This window comes from Apodemus sylvaticus, chromosome 19 (assembly GCF_947179515.1).
Source record: "Apodemus sylvaticus chromosome 19, mApoSyl1.1, whole genome shotgun sequence".
NCBI lineage: Eukaryota > Metazoa > Chordata > Mammalia > Rodentia > Muridae > Apodemus > Apodemus sylvaticus.
Genome location: NC_067490.1, coordinates 41,621,544 through 41,635,305, shown reverse-complemented (window position 1 = coordinate 41,635,305; position 13,762 = coordinate 41,621,544). Strand labels below are relative to the sequence as shown.

Sequence of the window (13,762 nt, the reverse complement as noted above, 5' to 3'; positions counted from 1 at the left end):
GACATTGGGGGAGGAGGGGCAGAAAGAATGGAAGAACCAGAGAAGAATGGAGGTACGGGGAATGGCGTGCTGGGAAGTGCTGTCTTCTGGGCATGTGTTACCAGCATGAGGCCTGTTTAAGATTAAGGCAGCATTCCAACACCCACTGGGGAGAGACTTATGGGACCCCACCCTTAAAAGAAGGACCACTGGCAGCTGCTGGCTCCTGGGGAGTGGAGAGTCATTTTTCTTCATGATTTGGCTTCTCATAGGTTGTACAAGCTGCCGTGGATGGTCCCGTGGCCATGCAGACATCTCCAGATGGACTCAGGGAATTAAAAAAAAAAAGTAGGTAAGTACATGAAGTTGGGAGGAGGATGTGTTGGAAGGGACCCAAAGGGAGGGGAGGGGGAGAAGGAGGGAGAGGGGGAGGGAGAGTTGAGGATAAATGTGATCAAGATGTGTTGCATATGCAATGAAATTCTTAACGAATAAATGCAACTATCTTTTAAAAAGATTAAATTGTGAACACATATATCACAGAAGGGAAAGAAATACCTAAATGTTCTTATAACACAAAATAGTTACTAACATATGAGAGTTAAAGTTATAATTTTTAACAGTGATGGCAGAAAAGTCATATGTGTCCAGTAGAAATCATACTTTGAGTTTTACATTTCAATTTGTTACCAGGTTAGCAGTCAGCAGCGCTCAGCATGAGGTGTCGGTTTTTCTTTTTCCAAGAGTGGAGTAGAACTTATGTAGGCTAATATTGTTCTTGAGTGTAGCCGAGCTGTATTCAGCTACTGGGAAGCAGAAGCTGTTAAATTGCAAATTCAAGGCTGGCTCAAGTGTATAGTGAGTTAAAGGCCAGCCTGGGCAATTTTGTGAGGTCCTATTTCAAAAAAGGGGCAAATATAGCTCAGCGAAGAATGCTCACTTAGTATGCGTCAGTGAGACTCTTGCTTCAATGTTTAGTCACACACCACACACACACACACACAGGTAGCATTAACTTGCAAATGCAAGTTTATATCAAGTTATGTCATGCATGCATACAGTATATCTGCCATCCATCATCCAATAAAAAATCAGAAAGAAGGAAACATAAACAAAATTTTGCTAAATCTTGTTGAAGGAACGAGTGATGAATTGTTTAGGAAAGTAAAGAATAACACAGAATTAGTTGCCATCTAAGCATTGCTTGGAATCAATATTGTGTATTTGTATTCTTGCTTCAGTGTTTCGGATCTTCACTGCCTGTGCTTCAGCTTCCTGTTCTAAAGTCACAGGCCATGCTGCCAAGAGCTCTCTTACCTTTAAGACGATCTCCTCTTTCATCTCCGATATTAAAATGCGCCCTTTGGGACATTACGCCTAGACAAACATCACTTACTTTAGAACTAATAAATCCAAACGGAGCTATGTTGTAAATATTTTACACATACTTTCCTCTGTTTTAAAACAAGTCACCATTAGTGACTGTATCATGCCAGATGCTACATGTGTGTACAGTTCAGTGTGTCTTTGTAGGATTAGATGGGGATGCGTTTTGCATTCTAAAGAAGACTGATGATTCAGATAAAATAAGCATCTATTTATGTTTATACAGTTACTGATGGGTTTCTTGGTTGAGCCCAGGCACTTGTCTCTAGAATCTGTGTTTTTTTTTTCATCTTATTTCATCCTACATTGTTTTTTTTTTTTCTCTTTCCTTTCAATTTTATACTGTTGTAACTTTTATCTCTTTTCAAATTAAGTTTTCAGGGGACTTGGTGGCAAAGTCTTATAAGGAACTCTTACTTTAGAATCTGTTGAAAGACATATTAGTCAGGGTTCTCTAGAGGAACAGAACACACACACACACACACACAAACACACACACATGTGCATATGCACACATATGCACACACATATGGAGATTTATTAGAATGACTTACAAGCTTTGGTCTGTGTGGTAGTTTAAATAAAAATGGCGTCATAGGCTTATGGAGACTGGCACTATTGAGACGTGTGGCCTTGTTGAGATAAGTATGGGATTGTTGGAGGAAGTGTGTCACTGGGGGCAGGCTTTGAGGTCTAAGAAGCTCAGGCCAGGCCTAGTGTGTCTCTTTCTCTTTCCGCTGCCCGTGGATTCAGATAGAGAACTCTTGACTTGTTCTCTAGCACCATGTCTGCCTGCACTCTGTCATGTTTCCTGTTATATGATAATGGCCTAAACCTCTGAACCTCTGAATTAAATGTTTTCCTTTGTAAGAGTTATGGTGTCTGTGGTGGTTTGGCTATGCTTGGCCCAGTGAGTGAGTGACACTGTTAGGAGGTGTGGCCTTGTTGGAGGAAGTGTGTCATTGAGGGGGTGGGGCTTTGAGACTCTCCTCTTAGCTGCCTGGAAGCCAGTCTTCTTCTGTTTGACTTCAGAACAAGATGTAGAACTCTCAGCTCTTCAGCGCCATGACTGCCTGGGCACTGCCATGCTTCCTGCCTTGATGATAATGGACTGAACCTTTGAACCTGTGAGCCAGCCCCAGTTAAAGGCTGTCCATTGTAAGAGTCATAGGTGTTTCCTCATAGTGATGGAAACCCTTATTAAAACAGTGTCTCTTCACAGCAATAGAATCCCCAAACTAAGATAGTCTTGCTACTTGAGAATGACTGTCTTCCAATGGAAATACAAATAATTCAATAGTTGTTCAGTCTACAAGGCTGGATGTTTCAGCTGTCTTTCCATATATATTGGGGTCCCAAAGAAGCAGGCTCTAATGCTAATGAAGGAATGCCTCAGCAATAGGATAGGTGAACTTGCCAGTGGGAAAGAGGGCAAGCAGATGAAAAGAAAAATCTGCTTTCTTCCATGTGTTTTATATAAGTCACACCAGAAGGTATGGCCCGGATTTAGGGTAGGTCTTCCAACCTCAAATGAATCAGTCAAGAAAAACCTCTCACAGGTGTACCCATCTCCTTGGGGTTTGGTTAGTTCCAGATGGAGTCGACTTGACAAGCAAGATTGTAATTGACAATCACAGTTAGGGAGATCAGGAGAAAAATTCTCACAGAGATTTTCTGTGAGGCAGTAAACAAGTCCCTCTTCACCCTAGAAACTTGCAGTGTGTGTCTGTGACAACCAAGGCCTGTAGTGACAATTTTGGCATTTTGATTTCTTTAAAAAGCATAGAAATATTATAAGACTATGTTTTTGTTTTAATCACAGGTGTAGGATGTGGGGCTACTTCAGATTCTCCACAGCAGCTATGATTGGCCTTGTGCGGGGGTGTGATTTGTGCCTGCTGTGGATAGTTTCAGTGATTGTGTGACGTTTGAAATGATGGGGATTCTTCAGAGGGTATGTAAATGCTAGGGACTAGGACACTGTGTGGGTTGTTGTTTGTGTGCTGTGGATCATAGTTTTGCTAAGTGTGAAGAAGAAAGAAGAAATTAGATATCTTTAACAGTGAAGATGCAAGAATCTTAATGCTCATAATTAACAGAAAGTAGTAACGATAATGTCGCCTGCCTTTTTGCCTCTCTCTCCTATCTAGTGTTAGGGGGTTGAAAGGGTGGAAAAGGGTGGAGAAGGGTAGAAGAAAGAAGAACCCACAAAATAGTAAAAGACAGCTACAAATGCAACTGCAAGTCATTTTTAAATAAAGATGTTATCCAAGGCTATTGTCAATGGTACAGTCTAACCCTCCATTGCCACCTGAGAGGACACCGGTAAAGTGGTCTAAAGGAGAGCATTAAAGAGGGACAAATTCTCTAAATGGAACAAACACACAGCACACACCTTCCTCAAGGGCTCAGTGATCATTTCCGAAGAGGAATCAGAAGGAATATAAGAACAAGAGGCACTGGATGACCGAAGGGAAACCTTGATGTCTGGACCCAGCAGCCTGACATACCAACTCACAGAAGTAATGGAATCATGCAGAATACATGTCCCAGCACGGAGACAGGGATTGACGCAAAGTTCTACATCTTCTGAGAACTATTAGAGATTGTTAGCTGCTGAAGGAGAGTCAGTATTCTTTAAGTGTGTAACCCCTGACCCCCCACTTCTCTTATTTACATTTCCAGCAACAGAGCAATGTTAATGCTGATGTATTGCTTTTTCTCCAGAAAGAATAAAATGTGGGAAGCCACTTTATCCAGCGCCATTGCGAGATGGCGCTGGCAGGAAATTTTTAGTCCTGGTAAAACAACTCTGGCGCATGCGCAGTACGACCACACAGTGACTCAGCTCTGGTATGCTAATGAGGTGCACCTTAGTTCACCTATTAGGAAGCGGCACACTATCTACTGCAGACGGGGCTGAACGGCTATATAAGGGTGGCAGGGAGAAGGTTGGGGGCTCCAGTAAGAGAAGAAAGAAAAAGTCCTGAATAAAACGTTGCAGAGAAGAACCTGGTCCTGTTGCGTCTTTCCTTGCTGGCCAGGGTTGGGCGCAATAATAAAACTCATTTTTTCTTTATTATTTAGCATGCTGCTTATAGTCAAGCTGATGACCACTCCCCCTCCCCCTCCCCCCTCCCCGAGATTTGCGAAGCCTATCTTGATGGGCTTATACTTTGGAAAGTCTTTTTATTCTTATGTCCACTTGGTAAGCTGACCATGTTATTTTCAGTCTGCTTATTCTGAATCAAGGCACATATGCTATACTAGTAAATTTACTTTTGGGTTATGTAACTTTTCCCCCCAACACTTGACACCCATTCTATTCTCTAAAAATTTATAGGGATATGCTCCATGTTGCCTCAGTTTTCTCCCTGTTTATTGAAAATAGCACTTATATAATTTATTAGAGTGGCTTATAAGATGTAGTCCATCTAGTCCAACAAAGGATGTATACTAACAGTAGGTCAGAGAACCTGGTAGTTTTTCAGCCCATAAGGCTGGATGTTTGAGCTGGTCTTCATTACATGCTGGAATTTTGAAGACTGAGGCTGTAATGCCAGTGGATTTGGCTTTAGAATAGACTTGCTAGGAAGACTGAGAGGAAGCAGGCAAAGAGCAAAGCTTCCTTCTTCCATTTCTTTAAATAGCCTGCTAGAAGAAAACATGGATCAGATTAAAGGTGGATCTTCCCACCTCAAAGATCTGGATTAAAGTTGTATCATCCCACCTCAAGGATATGTTTTAAAAGTGGGTCTTTGCTCTTCAAATGATTTAATTAAAAAAAAAAAATCCGGAGATCGGCGGCGGCGGCGGCGGCGGCAGCAGCGGCAGCAGTGGCTGCTCCAGCTGAAGGGCCATCAGCAGTGGAACCAAGGCGTCACAGGGACCAGTTAGGCCCTGCGCCCACGACCACTGACCTTCGCTGACCAGCCGGACAGCAAGCAGCTGCAGTTGTGCGGCGCCTTTCCTGCACGGAGGCCACTTCAGAACTCGGCCTCCCACCAGTCAGGAGAGGAGGATCCATCTTGGTTCCGTACTCCAGGAATCGGACAGACTGAGGTACACAAACATAATCCGAGGCCAACACCGCGGTGGTCTGAGCCCGACGGGCGTTGGCCTGCACCCAGGCCCTGGGCGGGTCGGGGGGGCCATCGGGGTGCCAACCCAACCAGGAGGTTTTTTGCCCAGGCCTGCGAGCGCGCCGCCGCCATTTTGCCTGCAGGACGACAGAGAGCTCAGGCGGGCAGACCTGTAACAGGCATAGCCTAAGGCTAACAAAGCGGGGGGTCCAGGCCCCAAAAGGCACAGGACTGACCCCAAGAACTGGGCGGCTTGGTGGGCCATCTGTGAGTCAACCCGCCCAGGTGATTGTTAGCAAAGCAGACTCTCCCGGCGCTTTCAGGGAGCGCGGGCGCACACGCCGGCCATCCTAGTCACCTGGCAAACCCAATTAACAGTCAAAGCCGTAGGGGAACTTTGCTCGGACCTTGGCCTCCCAGGCTTTTGCCTGGACTCAGGGACTGGGCGGCCAGGCTAACCTTGTGTGCGACAGCCCGGTTGGCAGATCGGCTGCCCAGCGGAGTGAGCGGAACTCAGGGGAGGTCACAGTAGCATACACCTTCGGCACTCCCTGGGAGTGCACACAGGCTCCATCTGCTCCACAGACACAATCTGGGGCAAGGCCTCAGGCAGAAGCCCTTAGCTCTACTCTCTCCGCTTCGGGATCCAGATCAGTCTGGGCGGCAGCATTACATCTCCAAGTCCTGCAAGTGGCTAGCTGGGCTTCCGGGCGGCCAGCTGGGAGAAGTCAGTGTGCTCCAGTGAATCCAGCGGGCCCCAGCGGGAGCCTTCGGGTGCCTGCTTTGGGATCTGAACAGCCTGGGCAGCAGCACACTGTCTACAAGCAGTGCAGGAGGTAAGCTGTGCACGAGAGGCCAACTGGGAAGGGGCAGCTTGCACTGGTGAGTCCAGCACCGACAAGATAAACTAACACCAGTGAGATCTAGATGGCAAAAGGCAAACGCAGGAACGTCACTAACAGAAATCAAGGCAATATGGCAACATCTGAACCCAATTCTCCTCTACCAACATGTCCTGGATACCCCATCACACCAGTAAAACAAGATTTGGATTTAAAATCACTGGTCATGATGCTGGTACAGGAACACATGAAGGTCATACATAAAGAAATTCAGGAGACAATGGATCAAAAGTTAGAAGCCCTTGCAAGGGAAACACAAAAATCATTGAAAGAAATCCAGGAGAATACAAAAGCCAACAAGGAGGAAATGCAAAAAACACTTAAAGAAATACAGGAGAACTTTGCTCAACAGGCTGAGGTCATGAAAGACGAAACACAAAAATCTCTTAAAGAAATACAGGAGAACTTTGGTCAACAGGCTGAGCTCATGAAAGAGAAAACACAAAAATCTCTTAAAGAATTACAAGAAAACACAAACATGCAAGTGAAGGAGCTAAGCAAAACCATCCAGGATCTAAAATCAGAAGTAGAAACAACTAAGAAAACTCAAAGGGAGACAACTTTGGAGATAGAAAGCCTTGGGAAGAAATCAGGGGACAGAGATACAAATATCAACAACAGAATACAAGAGATAGAAGAAAGAATCTCAGATGCTGAAGATTCCATAGAAACCATGGACTCAACAGTTAAAGAAAATGCAAAATGCAAAAAGCTTGTAACCCAAAATATCCAGGAAATCCAGGACACAATGAGAAGACCAAACCTAAGGATTATAGGCATAGAGGAGAGTGAAGATTTACAACTTAAAGGGCCAGCAAATATCTTCAATAAAATTATGGAAGAAAACTTCCCTAACCTAAAGAGAGAGATGCCCATGAATATACAAGAAGCCTACAGAACTCCAAACAGACTGGACCAGAACAGAAATACTTCCCGTCACATAATAATCAAAACACCAAATGTTCTAAACAAAGAAAGAATACTAAAGGCAGTAAGAGAAAAAGGCCAAGTAACATATAAAGGAAGACCTATCAGAATCACAGCAGACTTTTCACCTGAGACTATGAAGGCTAGAAGGTCCTGGGCAGATCTCATGCAGACTCTAAGAGAACACAAATGCCAACCAAAACTACTATATCCAGCAAAACTCTCAATCACCATAGATGGAGAAACTAAGATATTTCATGACAAAACCAAGTTTACCCAATATCTATCCACAAACCCGGCCCTAAAAAGGATAATAGGAGGACAACACCAATACAAGGAGGGAAACTTCACCCTGGAAAAAGCAAGATAGTAACCTTTCATCAAACCCAAAAGAAGTTAAGCATTCAAATTTAAAAAATTAACGTCAAAAATGATAGGAAGTAACAATCACTATTCCTTAATATCTCTTAACATCAATGGACTTAATGCCCCAATAAAAAGACACAGACTAACTGAATGGATACGTAAACAGGACCCTACATTTTGCTGCTTACAGGAAACACACCTCAGGGTCAAAGACAAACACTACCTTAGAGTAAAAGGCTGGAAGACAATTTTACAAGCAAATGGTCTCAGGAAACAAGCTGGAGTAGCCATTTTAATATCAGATAAAATTGACTTTCAACCCAAAGTCATCAAAAGAGACCCTGAGGGACACTTCTTGCTGGTCAAAGGAAAAATACAAAAAGAAGAACTGACAATCCTGAACATCTATGCCCCAAATGTAAGGGCACCCTCTTTTGTAAAAGAAACTTTATTAAAACTAAAAGCACACATTGCACCTAACACAATAATTGTGGGTGACTTCAACACTGCACTTTCCTCAATGGACCGATCAGGAAAACAGAAACTAAACAGGGACACAATGAAACTAATTGAAGCTTTGGACCAATTAGATTTAACAGATATATATAGAACATTCTATCCTAAAACAAAAGAATATACCTTTTTCTCAGCACCTCATGGTACCTTCTCCAAAATCGACCATATAATTGGTCACAAGACAGACCTCAACAAATATAAGAAGATCGAACTAATCCCATGCCTCCTATCTGATCACTATGGAGTAAAAGTGGTCTTCAATAGCAACAGAAACAACAGAAAGCCCACATACACGTGGAAACTGAACAATACTCTACTCAATGATACCTTGGTCAAGGAAGAAATAAAGAAAGAAATTAAAGACTTTTTAGAACACAATGAAAATGAAAACACAACATACCCAAATCTATGGGACACAATGAAAGCAGTGCTAAGAGGAAAACTCATAGCCCTGAGTGCCTCCAAAAAGAAAATGGAGAGAGCATACATTACCAGCTTAATGACACACCTGAAAGCCCTGGAACAAAAAGAAGCTATTTCGCCCAGGAGGAGTAGAAGGCAGGAAATCATCAAACTCAGGGCCGAAATCAATCAAGTAGAAACAAAGAGAACCATACAAAAAATCAACAATACCAGGAGCTGGTTCTTTGAGAAAATCAACAAGATAGATAAACCCTTAGCCAGAATGACCAAAGGGCACAGAGAAAGTATCCAAATTAACAAACTTAGAAATGAAAAGGGAGATATAACAACGGAAACTGAGGAAATCCAAAAAATCATCAGATCCTACTACAAGAGCCTATACTCAACACAACTGGAGAATCTGGAGGAAATGGACAATTTCCTTGACAGATACCAAATACCAAAATTAAATCAGGACCAACTAGACCATCTAAACAGTCCCATAAAGCCTAAAGAAATAGAAGGAGTCATAGAAAGTCTTCCAACCAAAAAAAGCACAGGACCAGATGGCTTCAGTGCAGAATTCTACCAGACCTTCAAAGAAGAGTTAACACCAATACTCTTCAAACTATTCCACAAAATAGAAACAGAAGGAACACTACCCAATTCCTTCTACGAAGCCACAATTACGCTGATACCAAAGCCACACAAAGATCCAACAAAGAAAGAGAACTTCAGACCAATTTCCCTTATGAACATCGATGCAAAAATACTCAACAAAATTCTTGCCAACCGAATCCAAGAACACATCAAAACGATCATCCACCATGATCAAGTAGGCTTTATCCCAGGAATGCAGGGTTGGTTCAATATACGGAAATCCATCAATACAATCCACTACATAAACAAACTCAAAGAACAAAACCACATGGTCATTTCATTGGATGCTGAAAAAGCATTTGACAAAATTCAGCATCCTTTCATGCTTAAAGTCTTGGAGAGAACAGGAATTCAAGGCCCATACCTAAACATAGTAAAAGCAATATACAGCAAACCGGTAGCCAGCATCAAACTAAATGGAGAGAAACTTGAACCAATCCCACTGAAATCAGGGACCAGACAAGGCTGCCCCCTTTCTCCTTATCTTTTCAATATTGTACTTGAGGTACTAGCTCGGGCAATTCGACAACATAAGGAGGTCAAAGGGATACAAATTGGAAAGGAAGAAGTCAAACTATCATTATTTGCAGACGACATGATCGTCTACCTAAGTGACCCAAAGAACTCCACTAGAGAGCTCCTACAGCTGATAAACAACTTCAGCAAAGTGGCAGGTTATAAAGTCAACTCAAGCAAATCAGTGGCCTTCCTATACTCAAAGGATAAGCAGGCTGAGAAAGAAATTAGGGAAATGACCCCCTTCACAATAGCCACAAACAGTATAAAGTATCTTGGGGTGACTCTTACCAAACATGTGAAAGATCTGTATGACAAGAACTTCAAGACTCTGAAGAAGGAAATGGAAGAAGACCTCAAAAAATGGGAAAACCTCCCATGCTCATGGATCGGCAGAATCAATATAGTTAAAATGGCCATTTTGCCTAAAGCACTATACAGATTCAATGCAATACCCATCAAAATCCCAACTCAATTCTTCACAGAGCTAGAAAGAGCAATTATCAAATTCATCTGGAACAACAAAAAACCCAGGATAGCTAAAACTATTCTCAGCAACAAAAGGAAATCTGGGGGAATCAGTATCCCTGACCTCAAGCAATACTACAGAGCAATAGTGTTAAAAACTGCATGGTATTGGTACAGTGACAGGCAGGAGGATCAATGGAACAGGATTGAAGATCCAGAAATGAACCCACACACCTATGGCCACTTGATCCTCGACAAAGAGGCTGAAAACATCCAATGGAAAAAAGATAGCCTTTTCAACAAATGGTGCTGGTTCAACTGGAGGTCAGCATGCAGAAGAATGCGAATTGATCCATCCTTGTCTCCTTGTACTAAGCTCAAATCCAAATGGATCAAGGACCTCCACATAAAGCCAGACACTCTGAAGCTAATAGAAAAAAAACTGGGGAAGACCCTTGAGGACATCGGTACAGGGAGAAAGTTTCTGAACAGAACACCAATAGCGTATGCTCTAAGAGCAAGAATTGACAAATGGGACCTCATAAAATTACAAAGTTTCTGTAAGGCAAAGGACACCATCAAGAGGACAAATCGGCAACCAACAAATTGGGAAAAGATCTTCACCAATCCTACATCAGATAGAGGGCTAATATCCAATATATATAAAGAACTCAAGAAGTTAGACTCCAGAAAACCAAACAACCCTATTAAAAAATGGGGTACAGAGTTAAACAAAGAATTCTCACCTGAAGAACTTCGGATGGCGGAGAAGCATCTTAAAAAATGCTCAACTTCATTAGTCATTAGGGAAATGCAAATCAAAACAACCCTAAGATTTCATCTTACACCAGTCAGAATGGCTAAGATTAAAAATTCAGGAGACAGCAGGTGTTGGAGAGGGTGTGGAGAAAGAGGAACACTCCTCCACTGCTGGTGGGGTTGCAAATTGGTACAACCACTCTGGAAATCAGTCTGGCGGTTCCTCCGAAAACTGGGCACCTTACTTCCAGAAGATCCTGCTATACCACTCCTGGGCATATACCCAGAAGACTCCCCACCATGTAATAAGGATACATGTTCTACTATGTTCATAGCAGCCCTATTTGTAATTGCCAGATGCTGGAAAGAACCCAGGTATCCCTCAACAGAAGAGTGGATGCAAAAAATGTGGTATATCTACACAATGGAGTACTATTCAGCCATTAGAAACAATGAATTCATGAAATTCTTAGGCAAATGGATGGAGCTAGAGAATATCATACTAAGTGAGGTAACCCAGACTCAAAAGGTGAATCATGGTATGCACTCACTAATAAGTGGATATTAACCTAGAAAACTGGAATACCCAAAACATAATCCACACATCAAATGAGGTACAAGAAGAAAGGAGGAGTGGCCCCTGGTTCTGGAAAGACTCAGTGAAACAGTATTCAGCAAAACCAGAACGGGGAAGTGGGAAGGGGTGGGTGGGAGGACAGGGGAAGAGAAGGGGGCTTGCGGGACTTTCGGGGAGTGGGGGGGCTAGAAAAGGGGAAATCATTTGAAATGTAAATAAATTATATCGAATAATAAAAAAAAATTAATTAAAAAAAAAATCCTTCACAGGTATGCCCAGCCATTTGTATTTTAGTTAATTCCAGATGTAGTCAAGTTAACAATCAAGAATAGTCGTCACATATAATATATGTTTTTCCCTCCCTCTACTTCTCCCACTCTCATCCCATCCCAAATCTGTATCTATTTCCTTTCTGTCTCTCATTAGAAAGAAAGGATTTTAAGGAAATATAATATAATATAATATAATATAATATAATATAATATAATATAATATAATATAATATAATATAATATAATATAATAATAATATAATATAATTAATATAATATAATATAATATAATATAATATAATATAATATAATATAAAGATACATTGGCATAGGACAAAACAAACAGAGAGAAGGAAAGGGCCCAAGAAAAGTCACATGAAAAAGATGTAGAAGCAGAGACCAACTTGTTCCCACATTCAGGAATCTCCTAAAAATACTAAATTGGAAACTTTAATATATTCCCAAAGCACCTTTAAGGTTTAAAAAGAGAGAACTGCAATTCTTAACATCTATGCACCAAACACAAGGGCACCCAAGTTCATCAAAGAAACACTGCTATAGCTTAAAGTGACTTATTGATATGTACACATTGACAGCGGGAGACTTCAATACCTGTGCTCATCAATAGATAGACATCTAGACAAAACTAAACAGACAATGCTGGGGCTAACTAAACTTATAAGCTAAATGGACTAAGCAGATATTTATAGAACCTTTCACCCAAATACAAATACTTCTTCTCAGTACCTCGTGGAACTTTCTGCAAAATTAACCACATACACAGATACAAAGCAAGTCCCAAAAGATACAAGAAAATTTAAATAACACTGCATTCGATCTGACCATTATGGATTAAAGCTGTATATCAACAGAACTGTGGGAGGTTATTACTATCCCCGATTTCAAGTTATACTACAGAGATATACTAATAATAACAGTGTGGTATTGGCATAAAAAATATAACAATTAATGGAATATAATTGAAGATGCAGACATAAGTAGACCTATAGACACCTGATTTTTTTCATTAAAGAAGCCAGGAGTATATACCGGAAAAACAAGACTGTATTTTTTTTAAATGGTGTTGGTGAAAACTTCAATGGCTTCAGTGGCTTCAAGCAGAAGAATTGAAATAGATCTGTATGTATCATCCTGCACTCAGTTCTAAATGTATTGGAGACATCAACACAAAATTATATACACTGACATTCATAGAAGAGAAAGTCAGAAACACACTTGAACTCATTGGCACAGAAAAAAATCTTTCTAAACAGAACACCATTAGCACAGGCTGTAAAACCAACAATTAACAAAGGGGACCTCATGAAACTGAAAATTGTTTGTATGGCAAAGGACACCCTAATTCAGACAAACTGGCAGCCTACAGAATGGAAAATTTTCTTTTTGCCAACTACATATTCGATAGAGGGCTAATATCCAAAATATATTAACTATATAAGGAGCTAAAGCACTACTAGATATCAAGAAAACAAATAATGTAATTAAAACATGGGGAACCCACCCCCTTTTACTTTACCAATTGGACTTAATGTCTTCATTGGCCATTCAAGTGGGGCAAAGGAAATAACCTTTTAAAACTCAGGCAAACTTATGTGTTTGTCTTGTAACATGTTAAGGGAAACATTAATGTTAAACAACAACAACAACAACAACAAAATGGGGACCCTACCTAAACAGTAAATTCTCAAAACAAGAAACAAAAATGGCTAGGAAACACTTAAAGAAGTGTTCAACATTGTGCTGGGTAGTTTTCTGTCATTTTGACACAAGCTAAAGCCATCTAAGAGGAAGGATTCTCAAATAAGAATATGTCTCACTTCCAGTTTCCATCTGCATCCGGGGCTGACCCTGTGCCACAGCTATCCAAACTCAAATTCCTCCCTGAGAGAACTGGTCTCCCAGGAGTGCTGACACACAGGCTCACAGCAGG

At 41.4% G+C, this 13,762-nt stretch overlaps 1 non-coding gene across 1 annotated transcript; it reads left to right on the top strand.

The window, feature by feature from the left end:
- Positions 1-13,329: 13,329 nt before the first annotated feature.
- LOC127670253 (small nucleolar RNA SNORA27) lies at positions 13,330-13,458 on the top strand. Its single transcript, XR_007974497.1, has one exon. It is a non-coding gene; the product is annotated as a small nucleolar RNA SNORA27 (small nucleolar RNA).
- Positions 13,459-13,762: the final 304 nt, after the last annotated feature.